The 19,843-nt window shown below is 45.6% G+C and overlaps 1 protein-coding gene across 2 annotated transcripts in view; it reads left to right on the top strand.

Moving 5' to 3' along the window:
- The window catches only part of SOCS5 (suppressor of cytokine signaling 5), a 115,736-nt gene that overhangs the window by 76,821 nt on the left and 19,072 nt on the right, over window positions 1-19,843 (top strand). The window contains exon 1 of one of the 2 annotated variants that reach the window (XR_004287694.1): window positions 17,474-18,039. The exons of the other annotated variant lie outside the window; for it this stretch is intronic. The gene's annotated coding sequence lies outside the window, so the exon portion shown is untranslated. Of the gene's footprint in view, window positions 1-17,473; window positions 18,040-19,843 lie in introns of those variants that run through there. 2 annotated transcript variants of the gene reach the window in all.

Raw genomic sequence — 19,843 nt, 5'->3', positions numbered from 1 at the left:
CAGCTCTTCGCCCAGCTAAATCATGTTTGAGAGTATCCATGTGGGACATGAGGTAGGTAGAGTTTCCCTCCCGTGCAGGTGTCACAGGTATGACAGATGTCTGACTGTGTGGGTGGGGGTGGGGGGCTGCAGGGCTGCTTCCTTCCACTAGGACCAGGAAACACAAGAGGTTCGGGAAAATGTGTCTGAGAAGCTCATCTGGCACCAATGTATTCGTTGCCAGCCAATGAGATTGTTAATTCATACCGCAAGGGCCTATTATTGAAAACCTCATGGTGAAATTGCCTTCCCAAGCAGAAAAAGGAGCTTTGTGCAACTCTTGAGGAAGACCATGTCCTCATGTGTGAGTCCCTGCCACCCCTTCTCCTCAGCACTTGGCATCTGTTTCCTGAGGCCCTGTGCCACTGTGCTCTGCCCCCTGGGTTTCAACTAGGATGTGACCTCCTTGACTGCAAGGTCTTCACTGTCCGTCTGGTGCTGGGCGCACAGTCGCTGCTCATTAGATGAGCATCTAGTTGGGTGGGAAGACGGAATCAGTTGACTTCCCCCCATTCGGGAGCATGCAGAGTTCAGCAAGAGCTGCCCTTCCTTCATTGCTCCACACCAGACATACATTTTATCTGTCCTTATCTGCAACACAACCCTCTACGCCAAATGCTCTTATTATCCTAGTTTACAGATGTGCATACCAAGGCTTAGGGAAGTGAGGCAGCTGTCTGAGGTCACAGAGCTAGAAATTGGTGAAGCTGAAACTTAAATTCAAGAAGAATTTACACTGCTGGTATTGCCTGAGAAAGACCCTACCTGACCACCTCCCTGCCCCCGCAGGTGGTAGTTGGAAACTCTGAACAGCATACAAATGATTCCCAACTAAAGTAAAAGACAACTATCTGAAGGCACTGTGAGTGAACAGAAGCAGGCAGATGGTGGCGGGAGGCCACACCTGTGGGAGGGGAGTTGTGTGGAATGACGTTCCATTTCCACAGCTTCCAGATGAGGGCCAGGCAGTCAGCATAGCCTATGGGGTGCTGGGGGTGCTGGGAGATGATGTGCTGTCCTTCCAGGGACGTGAGAGCCTGAGGGCAGGGGAAGCACACATGCTGGGGGAGGCTCCCCACATTCTGCCTGCCTCCGTCTCTGCCAACCCCTATTATCACAGGTGCGTGGAGCAAAGCCACAGCAGCCCTGCAGAAGACAGAGGAGCTCAGCTGAGCTCGGAAGTGCTGAACAAGGAAGCGTCAGTTGCAGTTGGACTCCAACAAAGATACATGCCCTCTTTAAAAGAGAAAAAGAAGAATGGAAGGAAGTATTTTTTTTTTAAAGAAAAAGAAAAGAAATAAGACTCATCAGGATAAAATAACAAACCAGAGTCTCCATAATTTCCCCTTCATAATGTCCAGGAATCTAAAGGTACCCAAAATACCAACAACCAAGAATATAGAACACATTCTCAAGAGAAAAAATTATTAATAGCAACCCCCCCCAAAAGAAACAAAACAAACAAACAAAAACAACAACAACAACAACCAGAAAACAAAACAAACAAACAAAAAAAACCCAGAGCTGAACTGGATGTGGAATTAGCAGAAAAGAACTTTAAAGCAGTTATCGGAAGCTATCTTCAATGAAGTAAAAGAAAGTATGCTCACAAGGAATCAAGACAGGAAATTTTAGCATGTAGATAAAAACAAAAATAGGTAACTCCTTGATCTACTGGACTTAGAAAATCTACTGGATAAATTTAACAGCAGAATCTAGACAGAGGGAGAAGTGAGAGAACCTGAAGATAGATCATTAGAAATTATCCAGTAGGAAACCCAGAGTTGTTTTTTCTTCTTCTTCTTTTTTTTTTTTAAGATTTTATTTATTTGACAGAGATCACAAGTAGGCAGAGAGGCAGGCAGAGAGAGAGGAGGAAGCAGGCTCCCTGCTGAGCAGAGAGCCCGATGTGGGGCTCAATCCCAGGACCTTGGGATCATGACCTGAGCCAAAGGCAGAGGATTTAACCGACTGAGCCACCCAGGCACCCCATGTTGTTTTTTTGAAAGATTGACAGCATAAAGGGAGCCTCAGAGATCTCTCAGATAATATCAGCCTAAAATAGGTGTCATTGAAATTCCAAAAGGACACGAGAGAGAAAATAGGGCAGGGGAAAACAAAAAAAACCAACTGGTAGAAATGATGGCTGAAGATTTCCCAAATTTGTTGAAAACATAAATATATACCTTCAGAGTATTCAGAGAAACCAAGGGGGCTATATACTAAAGCATATTATGGTCAAACTATCGGAAGCCAAATACAAAGGACAACCTTGCAGAAGGAACAAGAAAAGAACAACATTTACATACAGGGAACAACACTTGAGTGAGGAGCTGACTTCTCATTAGAAACTGTGAGGCCAGGAGAGGAGAACAAGAGTTTCGAAGGGCGAAAAGGAAATCTGTCAGCCCAAAACTTTCTATCGGGCAAAAATCTCCCTCATGAATGAAGGCAACATAAGGCCATTCGCGATGAAAAAAAACTAAGAGATTTTGGCCCCAGCACAAAGCTAAAGGCAGTTTTGTTTTGTTTTGTTTTGTTTTAGGCAGAAGGAAATGAGAGCAGAATGAAACTCAAATCACCAGAAAGGAATGAAGCAGAAAGAGTAGCTAGGTGGCCTGAGAGCTTGCTTCCTCTGGGGGCCCAAACTGGCCTCAAGTCAGAGACCAGACTGCCAGCTTCCCAAATGGCCAACCTCTATCTGTTAAACTAAATGCCACTTAGGATAGAATAAAAACAAATCAGGTACCCAGGAATAAATCTAACCAAAACTGCTCAAGGAAAACAGAAACCACTGCTAGGGAGAAAAGGAAGGAGCGGACGAGGCCATTGGAGCAAGTTTGGAGGAATCCCTTGGCAGAGCCTGCGTGGGCTCTGTGCCCCAGGGTTGAGTCAGGGGCCAGGTAGAAAATGTTGGCCCCTCCGACCGCTCTCCAGCTCTCGAGTTTATGTTACCCGTCCAGCCACCTGGAGACTGTCCAAGTGCTCTCCTGCTACATACATGCTCTAAATTTCTAGGTGGTTAGCCCACCCCAAGACAATTAACCATAACCATAACCACAATCATGACTTACTGCACACAGTAGCTGCCAGGGCTGGTTTCCTTTACCAAATGCATTGGTGGGATGCAGTTTCCACAAAGTAAGGGGGAAGACATCTCATCTGGTGTCTAGTACAGCAAAAGGGAAAGGAGATCCTTCTTGACTTTTTTGCAGGCAAATGCTGTGAGTAACAAAATAAGGCCTTCAGGTTAAATGTCTTTCCAGCAGGTGCTATCGTTACCTTTTTTCAGTGCATGGCTATTTGCACAGCTCTTCTGTTTTGCACTGATCTAATAGTCTGGTGCAGTGAGCAAGGCAAAGGGGGTCGTATTCCCATATCTGACAGGCTGGCTAATGTGCTGTGGTGACCCAATTATAGTAGGTAGCACCCTACCAGAGCGGGTGAGGGCTCCCCAAGAGGCTGGCATGTGGCCTCACTCAATCTTACAGCATGCTGGAATCAGGGAGGTCTGCAGGACCCGGAGGGTTTAGTTCCTGAGGTGGGGCCAGTCTGAACTATGACAACAGTGGACAGTCCTGTCCCCCTGGGGACAGAGATCAAGCCCCTAGAGGCACCTAGATGGCCATCTGAGGCCCGAGGCAGTCCTGCCCACCTTGATTCCACAGCCCCCACCCACCCAGTCCCCCACCCCCTACAGCTGGCTGGATTTCTCTGTCAAGCTCTCTTTACCAAGCCGATTTCCAAGTCTAAGTTCTTGCAAGTGGTTCTGGAGATGGCGACATTTGGCTAGAACATTGGAACTTGGCTGGTGTCTCAGCAAGGACAACGACAGTATCTGGCCTTGTTGAGGCAGGACAACCTGGTGACGTGGGGCTGAGTACAGAATCAAGTGTGACAAGTCTGAAGGCAATCTGAACCTGGCCAACTCTGTAGGTTTTGTGTTTTTCTAGCCTGATGCAGCTTCCAAATATGTGATTTAGGATGCCAAAAACACTGGTTATTCCTGGGTTAATATGATGAAAGCAGGAATAAGAAAGTGTGGTCACTTCGAGGCTCTCTTGAGCAGGGCTGGGCTTCTTACTCTCCTGACCCCAGGTTCCATGGGCTGCTCTGGGACCATGTCAGCTTTAGCTCTGGCAGAATTCTGTGACCCTTCCAGCAGTTCTGATGCCCTATCTCAGAGCCTGTAGCCTGTTGCTTCCCAGGGGTGGTCCCAGGCCAGGGAACAGCTCCAAGCCATCCTGGCAGGGCTGTCTATGGAGCTGGAAGCAGGGGCCCTACCCCAACTCTGCTGACTCCAGATCCCTCCAGGCCTCACCCTGCTGCTCAGCCCCCACATTGAGCAGGGCTGGCCCTAAGGATGGGAGAACTCAGAGTCCCAGAGTGAGTCTGAGGTCTCCTGATTTGGGGTGGGGAGGTTGATCAATGCTCTTTCTACTCAAACACCTGCCAGTTTATCATGTCCAACACCTGCAGGGAATTGCAATTTGGCTTGACCGGCATTTCACTCTAACTTTCTGTTCCCTCCCAGGAAAGTGAGGAATTAACCAAGCAAATTATGAAACTTCTCTGCTGGAATCAGACATAAAGGAAGATCTTTAATAAGAGAGTCATATATGGATCCTATGACCTTATGCCCAGTTCTACAATAAGGCAAGAAGGACAATGTGAACTAATGTTCTTTTAGCTCATGTTCAGGCCTTCAAGGTCTAAGTCTGGCTATTGCCACATGGAAACTTTTTTTCTGTGAATTCTTTAATGTAAGGCCAATCTTGTTCACTCTCCAATGGCCCACTCCCATGAGAATCTGCCCTTCCTCCCCTTACAGGTACAACTACCTACCAGCATGGGATTCTGACCTGAGGTTACCTCTTCTGAGCCGTGGCCTGATTAAAAAAGATGATCCAGGACACGCTAAGATTTCAGGGCATAAGTATGAGAAACTGAGAGGTTGCTGACATTTGGAAATGGGAGCCAAAGCAGAATGTGGTGCCGAAAGGGGAGAGAAGTACATGCTTACCATGATGATCACATGTGGGCTGAGGTCCTGAAAGAGCCAGGGGCCAACAGCTAGAGGACCCAGTTCCTGGAAAAATGGGGAGTATAGCCTTAGCTCAGGATAGATTGCCCATCTCAGGTCCCAGCTCCCATGAGAGCCAGTTGAGTCAAGGCTCCCTTCCAGTGGTCACCATCCCTTTCACTTCGATCCTTGAGGGTTTAGTGCAAGAGTCCCACCTCAAGAGGGAGAGAGTCTGTTTCTGAAAGCTATCTGCTCATCAAGGGAAAGAGTTTAGATCATTTACATTTAATGTAATTGATAGAGTCAGGTTTATATCTACCATCTGGCTACTTATTTTCTATTTGTCCCATCTGTTCTTTGTTTCCTTTTTATTCTTTTTGTCTTCTTTTGCATTAATTGTACTTTTTTGGTATTCCATTTTATCCCCATTATTGACTTGCTAACTATATCATTTTGTTTTTTTTAGTAGCTTCTCTAGAGCTTGAAATAAATATATCACAACCTACCTTCAAATAATATTACACTACTTCACATATCAGAACCTCCCAACCTCCCATACTTCCATTTTCCCTCTGTACTCTGTACTATTGTTGTCAGATGTTTTATTGCTGCATGTGTTATTAACCCCACAATACATTCTTTTGCTTTAAATCTTTTTTTTTTTTGCAAAAATTTTAAATGAGGGGGGATAAAAAGGTCTTTTATTTTTATCCACATATTTACCATTTCCCAGTCTCTCCAGTCTTTTGTGTTGATCCAACTTTCCATCTGGCACCATTTTCCTACTGCCTGAAGAACTGTAATATTTTTTAAGTTCAGGCCTACTGGCAACAAATGCCCTCATCTTTTCATCTGTCTGAAAAAGTCATCATTTCACCTTCACTTTTGAATTATTTTTTTGCTAGATTTAAAATTCCGGGTTGACATTTTTTTTTCCCCTTTCAACACTTTAAGACGCATTCCACTGTCTTCTGGAGTGCATAGTTTCTAATAATAAGTCCGTGATTAATTTTCTCTGTTCCTTTGTACAAAATGTGTCTTTTTTCTCTGGGTGCTTTAAAGATGTTCTCTTTGTCACTGTTTTTCAGAAACTCAATCATATTGTGTAACACATTTAGATTTATATGTTTATAGTTCTCACCAAATTTGAAGGAAAAATATGGCCATAATTTCTTGAAACATTTTTTTTTTCTGTTTCTTCCTCTTATCTATCTGGAATTCCAATTTCATGGACATCAAACTGGTTGATATTATTGCACAGGTCACTAAGGCTATGTTGTACCCTTAAAATGTATGCATTTTCTTACATGTAAATTAAAACTAAATATAATTGACTGAAGTTAATAAGCTAATACATAGAAGCCCTCCAGCACAGTTGATGGCACATGATTAGTGCTTAATACATATTATTTCTCATCTCCCCAGTCCCACCCCTTTAATCCCCTTCTGTGCTGCAGCCCTTTTACACACTCTCAGCGTCTTACCTTTTCATAACCTTCTCCCTCTCCAAATTCTTCCTGCCCTTCAAGATGCAGCTTAAATCCCTCCACCTGGAATGCTTCCCACATTACTCTAGGTCACAGTTCAGAACTCTTAAAGCACTTGCTTTAAGTGCTTCCCCAAAAGCAAGTTGAAGCGTGATTGTGTAGTGAAATGTGCCATTCACAACTTACAGATGCTCCTGTGTTTTGCCTCACTTTTGGTTTTGAACTCCTCAGGACTGACTTCTACTTTTTACCCCGCTGTGTCCTTATCACTGCCTGCCCCAACACTGCTGGAAGGTGTTTCCCACTGTTACCTGGGATAGAGCCTCCACAGCTTGCTGGAGCCTGGCAGGTCTCCCACCCCTCACCAGTGCCTTCCTGGGGAGTGAGAGACTGCTCTAAAGAGATGATGTGGTGGTCTAAGGAAAATGGACTTTGGAGTCCAATCGTCCTGCTGTGAATCTCAGCCCTGCTGCTGCCTACCTGTGTGACTCTGCCCAAATTACTGAGCCAGACTGACCTGCATTTTCCTCATCAGTTTCATGGTTGTGTGTTGGACTGAGATGAGAGAGAACTGGGTCAGGCACCTGGCAATTGTCTGCCATCACTGAGAGCTGGGTGCACGAATGCAGGACCAGGCCCCCTGCCTGGCCAGGGGTACATGAACCTGGTACTCATTTGGAGAGCACTTAGACCTGTGCATTTTTGTCTTTTCTTTTTTCCAGTCATGAACTCATTTCCCCAGAGACGAGATGAGAGAAACAGGCCATGTCGAAGGGCCCTGCATACCTCTCAAAAGTTTGCTGTGTTTCTTCAGCCCCATCCACACATCTGGTTGTACTTACTGATCTAAAAATGTAACCATCCTGCTTGCCATGTTCACATTTCAGAACATGGTGTGGCCCCAGGAGGAAAAAAAACTCATAAATATCATGCATTAAAAAAAATTTAATGCCATGCATTTATGCACTTCCAAAAGATGAAGGTCTAGGACAAAGAGCATAGCCCTCTGCAAGCAGCAGGCACCCAGACAGCTCTGTACACCAGGGTCCCAGGCCTTAAGACGAGGTCCTGGGGAAGGAAAAGCCCTCCAAAGCATGGAGGAGGACTTCCCAGGCAAGGAATCCAAAAAATCAAAGGCCTTATGACTGTCTGGTGAACGTTCACTTCCAAAGATGGGGAACAATAGCAAGGGGAGGCCAAGACTCAGGACACCTGATTCTTCCTTTGGACATCCTAAGTGACCAAGAGCATGCCACTCAGTGTCTCTGGGCCACTCTGACTCCTCTGTACTGAATACTTACATCCCCACGGCAGTTGTGATTCTGTGAATGTCTCCGAAATGGGTGAGGCTGGGATATTTGTCTGTATTTGTATTTGCCCATGTTCTCAATGCCTATAACCATGCCTGGCATGTAGTAGATACTCCATAATTTTTTTTAATACATGAATATTATAAGGTTGAGATCATAAGCCTTTACATAGATCTGAGCTTTGCCCTCAGCTACTATGACATCAGGCGGGTAACTTCATCTCTGAGGCTCTAGTTTCCTTATTTGTAGGATAGCTAATGAGGCCTCCATGTGATGCTCAAATGGGATGGTTGTAAAGTCCATTGAGGAAGTGCTCAATAAACCGTAGCAATCAGTTATTTCAGCATCTACCACAATTCCTCTTATTTCAAAATGGCTGTAGGAATTTCCCCTCTTCTTTTGTTTCTTTTCCCCAGCCATCCACTCCCAGTAATGGTGCAGATCCTGGCATTCCTCCCTCAATGGGCAGTCTCTGAGGATCAGACCAAAAGAACTGGCTGATACTGTAGTAGGAGATTAATTTCAGGTTAGAGCTGGATAAGGGAATTCACGCCTTGAGAGAAGTTATGAAAAGAGATAAGGAAAATTTCCCCAGGAAATGTGTTGGAATACAATAGATGTGTTCATCAGTGACTGTCTCCTGTGTTGACCCATGAGGAGCAGTATGGGACTATATGACTTTCTACTTGGTGGCCTCTATAGGGTACGAGCAACAACTCAAGGGTGTTTTGATAAGGCCAGTGGGCTCAGCCAGAGATGCATGTGATCTACACAGCTACACAGTGACCAACTTTGAGGGTCTTTGAGGTTAAAGAGTTGCTAAAATGCATGAGCAGTTGCTCGAGGAAAGAATGAGAGAATGTAGAACCTTGCCTTGCCTACTGTCCAGTCAGCCCTGAGGCCTGGCTCTGAACAAAGCTATAAAGAAGGGCCCCACCAAACCTGCTTTTCCATGCAATTCATAAGTACTTGGTCTTTTAGGAACCTTCTTATAACCTTTATAGCCAACCTAAGGACACTCTGGAGCCTCACTAGTATTCCAGCACAACCTCAGTGTCAGGTCAGGTGAGGCCATTGGCCTGCAATGACCCCTTCTGTCCTCCTGCCCATTTCACCATGGGCTCCATTTGCAAGGGGAGAAGAGGAGTCACACTCTGCTGGCCTGTGTCCTCCAGAGGCTTTCCCATAATGGCTGGAGACTGCCAACCATCCCCCAGCTCCCATATTCACTAAAGGAGCTGGGCTCTTGCTTCTTATTAGGAGAGCCTGGGAGGGGAGAAGGAAGAGGTAAAGGGGCATGTAGTGTCATGATTAAGGTTGGGACAGAAAAGAGAAATTTTCTCTATTTATGTGTTTTACCTACATTACCAGTTTTGTCTGTAGCGGTTGAAGATAGGAAGGTGCTGACCTATAACTGGCAGGTCGTGTGAAGACAGAGGTTAAACTGAGCTGAGCGGAGGTTGAGCTGAGCTGACTGAGTTTAGTTGAGTTGAGCTGAATTGAGTGGAGCTCAGTTGAGTGGAGTTGATCTGAGCTAAGCTGAACAGAGTTGACCTGAGTTGAACTGAACTGAGTGGAGCTCAGTTGAGCTAGGCTGAGCTGAGTTGAGTTGAGCTAAGTAGAATCAGAAGACAGATCCTACCCTCTTAGAATCCCCTGGAACAAGGCATCTATTCTGTGCAGAGATTGAGTTAGTTTTCCTTAAAACTGCTTCTGGCAACTGAAGCAGAGAAATGCTTGTGGAAAGGACATCCGGGAAGACCATCTCAAGATTCTCTGCTGGTTTCCAGAAGCAACACTCTCACAGGTGTCCCCCTGAAGCTCCTCACTCCAGCCAGTTCCTGGGCTGCCCCCATTTCCACTGTGTCTTTCTGTCCCTGCTCTTCATTTCCACTCCTCCTCTCCACTCTCACTCCCCACCCCCCATAGGAATGACCTCCTAGTGCCTTCTCCAGGAGGCTTTCTGAAATAACCTGGTGCCATCTAGAGCTTCTGTACCTACCTATGTAACACCTTATACTGATTTCTGTCCTCCATTTGTTGTGTCACTGTGGGTTCTTCCCCCTGAATAATTATAAATGCTATGAAGGAGAGACTTGTAATTCCTTAGAGTCTCCCAGAGCAGAGCCCAGTATACAATAGGTGCTCAATAAATGCTTCTTGCATGAATGCTTGAGAGGCTGTATTAGCTCATATCCTAAGATACACTTTAATAAAGTTTGTGCCATAACTGGGTGAGCTTTGTACATTCAACCTATATTTTAATGTTAATTCTGAGAAATTTTTGGTTTTTCTGGCTCCAGGCTTTGGATGCTTTGAGACTGCTGAAGAGCTCTGGACTAGGAATAGGCCATTAGGCCTGGGTCCCCGCCTGCCATTAATTAGTGTATACTCTAGAGTAAGTCAGATAATGTTTCTCCACTTCCCTGTCTGTGCTATGGGTCATCATCTGCTCTTACAGAATGTTGTGAGCAGAGAACAGGACAGAGTTTTGAAAGAGCTTTGGTGAATGCTGAGTAAATGAAGGAGGCCATTATTCCAAGGGGCTCATGAGGGATTCATTCAACAAATCTTTACTGATCATCTCCTCTGCATCAGGTATTAGGAAGGAAAATATAAACGTGCTTCAGACCTTGACCTTGGGAACCTAAGAAGAGATTCAAACATTAGCAATAGATAAGCGTTACAGTGAAGTGCCAAGAACATAGGGGGAGGAGGGAGGAAGGCATCTGGGAGTGTGGAAGGGAGTGGCATCAGAAGAGGCCTTGAAGAAATGATCCGCTGTCTCTGGAAAGAAAGGCCCATGGGCAGTAGCGCCCTCCTGGCAGTGTGTGGAAGGCTGAAGGTTTGGACGGGAGAAGTGAATTGGGCTCTGTGACCACAGCAAAAACCAAGCTGGCTGATGAGGCTGTGGGCGAGGGATTGGAGACTCAAGAAGGCAGCAGGGCCGGGGAGCTGGCTGCTGCTGGCCAGTGCGGGAGTTGAGGGGGAAGACAAGGGACAAGCCAGTGTTGGGGAGAGGAGGTTTCAGATCTCCTGTGGGCCTTTGGCCAGGTGTAGGCAGGCAATGCCTGGAGCCACTGGGCGAGCCGGGAGGCCAGGCCCCTCAGGGTGCTCTGCAGGAATGACACAAGCACAGGGTCTGGTCCTCCCCAGTCTTGAGGAGCACCGAAGACAGAGATGGCCGGCAGGAGACCTCAGTGTCTTGGAGGGTAGGGCGTGGGAAGGAGCCCTAGGGCGAGATTATTCTTTTGCTCTTCAAATATGTCAGTCCCTTTGTACCTCGGTGATTCTGTGCTGGCTTTCCATCTGTGAGTGAGCAGGATTGTTCCTGCCTCTTATCCTCCGGTCCCAGCTCCCACGTGACTCCCCAGGGGCTCTCCTTGCCCAGAGGTCCTTCTCACAATTCTTTCTTTATATGGTCCCATTAGTTTCTTTCACAGCACTGACCCCAGTTGTCCTTACTGGCTTTTCTGGTCTGTCTCTCCACACTGAAGTGTCAATTCCATGAGAATAGGGACTTCGTCTCTCACTCCGAGGTAGTGCTGTTGCCTGGCGTCCAGGGTCTGGTACGCAGTAGGTGCTTAATAACAGACTCATGGTCTGGCTATGCAGCATGACTTAAAGAGCATTGAATTTAAGCATGCGGTGTCATCCCTGGGTTCAAGCAGGGATCGACAATCCCCATGGTAAAGATTGAGAAACCCAGAGCTCATTGTTAGTCTTAAGGTTGTGTCCCATTAAATTTCACAGTCAGGGACCAGGAGAGTCAGCAACAAAGCCCCAAGGCTGAAATTCTGGCTCTGCATGCCCCTCCCCCAACTCAAGTACAGAGCATCATGTCCTAAATCCTGAATCTTAAATCCAGCCTGCTCAAAGGACACAGGCTTGCATATAAGGATCTCCTACGTATCCCAGGCAGCCATGGAAAATGGGAAGAAGAGGCTTCAATGGGCAGAAGCTGCCATCAGCTTACTTAGCAATACATGTATTTTTTTTTTTTAAATAACAGATTTAAATAAGTAATGCAAACTGTGAAAATCTGTGGTTAAAAATGAAAGGGGAGGGGTGGGAATAAAGAATCTAACAGATGGTTGCCAGGCCTCCCTTGTTGACAGGTGGGATAGAATCATCTGCATGAGCACATCTTTGAAGGGCTTCTTTTTATTGGCCCATCTACTGGTAATACTGCAGCGTGAGCCCAGCCCAGAGTGGCCCTGAGAAGGAGGCCCTCTGGCTTGGCTATGCCTCACCTCCGGCTACAGTGTTGCCCCCTTACCAAAAGGAGAAAGAAAATTCTACATGCCTGGTCAAAAGCGTGGAGGTCAGACAAAGCCCTTGGGGTAGCCAAGTCACAGAGCACACACACACACACACACACATCACTTCTTGTAGCCCCTTGGCCTTCTCCCTCTCTGCTCTGCTCACACCCGCTCTTTTAGTCCAGGATTTGTGCGGTGCTGGGGAAATCCTTCCTAGTCCACTAATTGGTTCATGTGGGAGAGCCACGTGGCTCCGCCAGACCATAACCCCTCAGAGGTAGGAACCAGCCGGTGTCTCCAGCATCCCTGTGGCCTGTCACAGGCCTCCCGCGTCTGAGGTGTTCCCATGGGTCCGGGGCAGTCATCCCCATTTCCCACCATGGACATGGGTTTGAGGCCAGGCTCCACAGGCAGGGCTGCTCATCCTCAGTCTTCTGCCTCTCTGTGGTGCCACTGTGAGTCGCCGGCTGGGCTGTGTGAGTGCGGAAGGCTGGACCAGACACTGGTGCTGAGTGAACCAGAGTGTGCGGGTGGTCCACAAAGCCCTGTGGGGTGGTGGGAGCTCTCCTAGGAAGCCAATCGTAGTCTCAGGGCCACCTGCCATTCGCTGAGCACTTGGACCAGGCACTGTGTTAAACCCCTTTTGTGCAGAACCGTATTAAACCATCACCCACCCTATGAGGTGTGCTGTGTCGCCACCATCATCATCGACCTTCATTCATTGTACAAGGCACCAGAGACACGAAAAGGGCAAGGAACTTGCCCAAAGCCACCGGGTCAGCAGTTGAGCCAGGATGCAGTCCCACTCCCCACTTTCTGCTCTAAGCCCTTCTGGGCGGGGGCCATAGCCCACAGGCGACCCAGACCTCACCTGACCCACAGTCCCACCTGGGCAGAGGCCCCAGATGCATGACGGTTAGGTGGGGTAGGAGGTGCCTCTTGGTGGCATGATGGTGGCTCAAGTCCCTGGTCCTCTCTGGCTTCTCATCAGTAATATAGGGTTTGCGATAGAAGCTACCTCCCAAAGTACTTGGGACGATAACGTGGGCTAATATGTGTAAAAGGCTTAGAAGGGGGCCTGGCAGTGGATGCATTCATGAAATGTGAGACTGTCACTATTATTGAGAACATGATGGTTCCAACTGGAACATTCCAGGTGTCTGTCTGACCCGCAGTCTCTGCTCCCGGAGATCATGCATTGACTTCCAATATCCGCTCTTTTTTGAACTTGTCCCTCCACATCTTATTCTTGCACCTTCTTTTCTCCGCCTCCCAGCCCTGACATGCCACCGAATCTATTTAATTCATTCTAATGCTCGGAGCCCCAGATCCCCGAATATGACAGATTGGGGGTGGGGGCGGAGGCAGAGAATGGAGGAGCTTGTGTAATAAGACATAAATAAACTTTCACATGCCTCGGGTTTTTTTTTTTTTTTAATTGCAGATTTTATCCCGTCACGGGGCAAATTTTGCCTTGCCTTCTCTTGGATCAGCGGGAAGACATTTTATTCCCGCGTCTCTCCCCAGCACGCAGCACCCAGTAGGTGCTTGAAGGGTGGTGGCGTGTTGGGTCCTGTTGGGCCAATGTTTCTGCCACGTGCTGCTGGCTCTAAGGCCTCACAGGCGCTCCCTCGTTGTTGCACCGCTACCATCAGCAAGGCTCCAGGCTGGGCCAAGGACAAGCACCCAGATGTCTGGCTTATGAAGGAAACGTGTTCAGGCCTCTTGACGGACACAACGTTTTAACCCCTTAGCTTGATCTCTGTGGCTCCTTGTTGTTCACCCTTACTTCTGGCATCACTGGCCTCTAACGTTCAAGAAGGGGGTTTCAAGAGAAACTTTCAGCTTGGTGGATGGTGGGGCACAGGTGAGAGTGGTAAAGCTTATTAGCCCATGCCTATGGGGACTTCGGTGTTTGATTTGAACCTCGTGAAGAAATCCCCCGAAGTGTCTACAGACATCTCTCTCATGTCTGGAAAGGCCTTCTTCGGGTTACCTCCCCAAGGAGTACAATGTAAAAACTGCAAATCATGGAGGCTTAACCCATCACACCCATGTCATAGTCAGAGAGGCCAGGGTTCAAATCCTTGTCTCAGCATTTGCTGAGTGAATTCCTTACTTTTTGCGCCACAGGTTCCTCGTTGACAGGACAGGGTTAGAATCCAACCCCAGTGGGCTGTGAGGAGATCACTGGATTTGGTGGAACTGTCCTCACTCTCATGTCCTGCTGAGCCCAGGCCACTGAGGAAAGAAGAATTTTGAGGGAGAGAGGAGAGGAAAAAGAAACAGAGGAAGGTTGCTTCTGGATTGTGTTAGGCCCTGCGTGGGACGGGGTGGTGGGCGGAGGCTGGGAAGGGAGAGAGCCATTTACCGGCACAGTCAACAAACAAGGATTGAGGATATAAAGCAAGGCATTGTGCTAAGTGCTGAGGAAGTAAAAAGGAATTTGAATTTCTAAGTTATACCCCTTCTACTTCCAAAGAGAATTTGAAGGTGACTCACAATAAAAACCACACATGCAGCAAGATCACTGAAATAGAAAAGCAAGTCCATGGAAATGAAGAAAAGAAACCAGTGTTATCACCATGAGCCTAGGTCTTGTGTACATTCCGTCATGTAGTCCAGCAAACCCATTTTACAGAGGAGAAAGACAAGAACAACGAGGCATGCCCAGGGCAAGGGCAGATGCGATGGGCATGACACCTGGAGCCCATGACAGTTTTAGGAGCCTATGAAAAGGTTTTAAAATTTCTTATAAAATCAGAGGAAAAAGAAGAAAGCTTAAGTTGAAAAAAAAAGTTTTAATATGTAATATTAATGTATTCTCTTTTTTAAAAAAGATTTTATTTATTTGTTTGACACAGACAGTGAGAGCAGGAACACAAACGGGGGAGTGCAAGAGGCAGAAGCAGGCTCCCAGCTGAGCAGGGATCCTGACATGGGTCTTGATCACAGGACCCTGGGATCATGACCTGAGCTGAAGTCAGACGCTTAACAACTGAGCCACCAGGCACCCCAATATTAATGTATTCTTTATACAAACATTAGTTTTTACTTTTTCAATGGAAGACGGGGCCACAAATATAAAAGTTCCTGGGACCACCAAAAATAATGCATCCTGGGCCACAACCTCCAGACCGCCCGACTCCAAACCCGTGCTCTTTTCAAGCCTCATTGAGAATATTTGCCATCTTTGACCATAACATGTAAGTCAGCTCTAAAACAAAAAAGAGACCACGAGGAGATAAATAATTCTGTTCATAAAAAAAGATGTGTAGTGAGGCACATGTACTCACTTTACAATGAGATTGTAGGGGGAAATGTAGTTTTCCTATGTTCTTTAGATCTAATCCATGCTTTCTTATCAGTTCCACTAGGGATCTGACCCAGGGCTGGGGGCGGGGAGGTAGAAACTAAATTTCATCTAAATTGGTAAATTTAGACAAATTAGTCTAAAATTAGACTGGAATTAGATTCCAATCTAACTCAATCACTAAGATGGTCTTAAATAACTTGTATGACTCAGGTGAATCTCAACCTTTGGGAGACTGCTTTCTCTGCTTCTGAACCCAATATGGCCAATGGTTGTGACCAGCTCCTCGTGGCAGCTGGGAGAGGGTCTTTGAGTCCCTGCGACATACGCTGGATTCTCACTGCCCTCCTCCGCAAGAGGCTGGACTAGCCCACTTCCTGCACTGGTGACCACCTCAGTGGGATGGACACCATCTGGCTTTCTGGGGTGCTATGCCGGGATGCAGCCCTGGAACCCATGGTCCCTGCCTGTTGTGCGAGTGACCACTTGGTCCTGTCACCACGCCTGTCCCCTGCCGCTCTGCTGGCTCTCTTGGCACCTGCTCTGGCGCTATCTCATGCTTCCCTAGCTACCGCTTCCTGCTGCTCCTCCATGTCATTACATGGCTGCTTCTCCGGGACTTGCACTCTTCCCCCACCTGCACAGGTAAGGGATCCCTGGCCCAGACACTAACTGTCGCCTTCATACTTTTCTGGATGCTTCGGGAACTCCCAGAGTGCCAGATTGTGTGTGGGAAAGGTGGTGGAGGCAAGAATGGTGGCAGCAGAGAAAAACCTTGGTGTATGACCCACCTGTTCTCTCTACCCCCATCTCCTGCTCACGGTCTAGCGGAATAGAAGGAGCAGGTGTTCCCTCTTCGTTTTCTCAGAACTAGTTGGGCAGACCCAACTCTTACGTGAGAGCTAAAGGAATTTAGAAAACCCTTTCCTTTAACCATGACCACATTTCATCCAAGAGTCTTGCTATTGATGCAGACAACAATCTCGTCTGAATGAGTTGAGCTGATATTTTATATGCCTCCCTCTCACCTCATGCCCCAAACATTGCTTCGGGGGACCGGAAACCCGCGAACAACAAGATTTACAGTATATGAAAATCCATCTAAAAGTGTTTACCCCGTTGCAGAAACCTAACTGTTCAACAGGAGAAACCAACTATGCTGATATTAAATTTCAAAAGAAATGCTCAGTTGACCCTAGAACAACAGGGGATTGGACTGCATGGGTCCACTTATATGTGGGCTTTTTACAATAGGGTACTGTAAATGTATTTTCTCTCATGATTTTCTTAATAACATTTTGTTTTATGTAGCTGACTTTCTTGTAAGAATGCAGAACTTATTACATATAACATACACAATATGTGTTAATTGACTGTTTCCGTTATCAGTAAGGCTTACGGTGAATGGTAGGCTATTGGTAGTTAAGTTTTGGGTCGTCAAAAGTTGTTTGTGAATTTTTGACTGCATGGAGGGTTGGCATCTCTCACCCCACATTGTTCAAAGGTCTGTTATATCTGTGCCTCCTTCCTGTACGAGGAAGATGGAACAACATGGAGAACATGAGCCTCAATTCTTGTTTCGTAAACTTTCATCCAATAGCTGTTTGTTTTATCACCTTCATAAAGGTAGAATATTAGGTATTGGTAGTGAAAGAGGGCTAGTCAGGTGAGCCCAGTTGTGCTGCACCTGGTGTCCTTACCACTGGATGCAGCTTGGAGACCCCAGAGAAGATAGCACAGCACAGCATGACTGGTCTTTTAGGCAGGGGTTAGACTAGGGGGAAAAGTCATTATCCTCCTCTACCTCCTTGAAGGAGAACAAGGAGGGTTTTTTTTTTTTTAATTTTTTTTTTAATAAACATATAATGTATTATTAGCCCCAGGGGTACAGGTCTGTGAATCGCCAGGTTCACATACTTCACAGCACTCACCATAGCACATACCCTCCCCAATGTCCATAACCTCAACCCCCTCTCCCCACCCCCCCTCCCCCCAGCAACCCCCAGTTTGTTTTGTGAGATTAAGAGCCTCTTATGGTTTGTCTCTCTCCCGATCCCATCTTGTTTCATTTATTCTTTTCCTACCCCCAAACCCCCAACGTTGCATCTCCATTTGAACAGGGAGAGTTTTAAGAAAGAAAGAACACATAGCCAACCTCTCATTCATAACAGGTTTTTTTATTTTGTTTTGTTTTGTTTTTTTAATTCATGTTTCAAAATGTGAACCAGAAATAGTTTGAGACTTTGGGGAGGAACTGACTTTTGGGAGTAAATGATTTCCATAAGTATGACATATTGAAGAATAAGAGATCAAACTCTTAAGATCTTCTGGATTCAGACTGGGCGTATGCAACTATTGAAGACCTGGATACAAATCATGACTCTTATTCTGGACTGGGAGAAAGACTCCAGAAGGCTGAGTAGCTGCCTTATCCAGAAAGAATATGATCATGAGGAAAATCAAGATTTTGGGGTTGGAAGGCACTCAAGAGATCGTCTTGTCCAACCACTGCCTTTGAGATGGAAAACAAGACAAGAAGTGTCACCATTTCTATCAACATTGTGCTAGAAGTCCTACCCATTTCAGTAAAAAAGAAAAAAAAAAAGTAAGGGCTAAGATTGAGAAAAACATAAACAAAACTTTGAATATGTACAAATAACATTATGTGAATAAAAACTCAAGGGACTACTAATATTACTTGACTAATAAGAGAGTTTTGCAAGATTGCTGGGTATAAAAGAAACATACCTAAAATGAGTTTTTTTTCAGTACATGGACAATAAACATGAGACAATGAAATTTTTTAAAAAGTGATCATTTACACTCTCATCAAAAATGAGGTATTTGTGACTGAGTCTAATAAAATGTTAGACTTTAGGAAAATTATGATTTAAGCAGAAATTTCATTTCCAAATTCATTGAAGATTATTACAAACACAAATAAAGTATCCTTTTAAAAGTGTCCCAAATTGAATCAAAGGCACATCATCGAAGTAAAACACTTGTGACATTAAGAATTCATTTAGGTTGTATTTTCCATTATTCCAATATTCCATTATTCCACTATTTAAACATCTTTTTTAAAGATATGAAATAATGTGGTTTGTTTGTTTGAGTACAACCACAGTTATAAAGTAGAGGAACTTAAGACAAAGACCAATCTGCTTCATAAATAGGATGAGGCAATCTAATCACCACACAACATGAATCTTCCAAACAAGTTTGCTAAGAAACAGCTCCCATACTTAGTGTTACAAGTAAAACAATCTTCTCATTTAGAAAAATCACGACATCGTTTGATTAATAAAGCCTATTCTTCCCCCAGTTTTCAACTTGCTTATTTTCATTGAGAAACTGTTATATTCAAAAGAAAAGAACAAGTTTTGTTATGAGATAAAATCTTAGGAACAACTAATGAAATACTCAATTTTTAAATAAAGATTTATTTATTTGTTTGAGAGAGAGAGAGAGAGAGAGAGCACAAGAGAGCAGACTTGGAGCTGGAAATCAGGACCATGAGATCAGGACCTGAGCCAAAATCAAGTCAGACACTTAACGGACTGCACCACCCAGTGCCCCAAAATACTCAAATTTTTAAGGTTTTAAGGTTTCCCTTCCCAAAATGTAAGCACCAGTAAATAAAATAATTTATACATCCAGTAAATAAAACAATTTCTATTCCAAGTATAGAAACACAGTAATTTGCTTATGAAAGAGGTGTTGTGTATTTGGTGGTAACATTCTTGTTGGTTTTAAACATAAAAGCACTTTACCAAAAGAATGAGGCCATTATTATTTAAAGTCTCCTCCTTCACCCACTTTCCTTATTTGAATAGAAACTCATGAACTTCTGTAGAATTTTGGCTCTAGGACCAGGCCACAAGAAAGGTGTGAAATATCTAAAAGTCATTTGGCTGGAGAAGCGTTTTCTTGAGACTTGGAGGCAGTCAGTCATTCACCGCTTTACACTTAAAAGCATGCCTCAGCGAACTTCTTTCCAGCCTTTAGGATAAAGGATCCCGGCACAGGATCTGGGCCCCTGGAGGTGCTGCTTCCTACCTACCTACCTAGTTCTTATGGTTGCCTACCTACCAGCAAGCATTCCGCATACAGCACTGTTGAAGCTCTGCAGCTGCCTGCCAGACCTAGACCCTCTCCACACTGGCCTCCAGCTGGAGCGGCTCCATAAAGCGCTGTGGGGCATTCACGTTGGCCCCAGAAGACATGGCAGCAGTATGGGGCTCCAAGGGCCTGTAGGCTAGACTTCTATAAAAAAAATATTAAACTTTATTGAGAGACATTAAGGGATGCTGTAAGGAATGCAGAGGTATACTATCTTCATGAATGGATGAGTTGCAGTATAAAGATGTCCTTTCCCACAAATTTATATGTGGGTTCAATGCATTCCA

Source organism: Mustela erminea, chromosome 7 (genome assembly GCF_009829155.1).
Source record: "Mustela erminea isolate mMusErm1 chromosome 7, mMusErm1.Pri, whole genome shotgun sequence".
Classification (NCBI taxonomy): domain Eukaryota; kingdom Metazoa; phylum Chordata; class Mammalia; order Carnivora; family Mustelidae; genus Mustela; species Mustela erminea.
The sequence above is the reverse complement of the archived record's forward strand: the minus strand, read 5'-3'. Positions and strand labels throughout refer to the sequence as shown.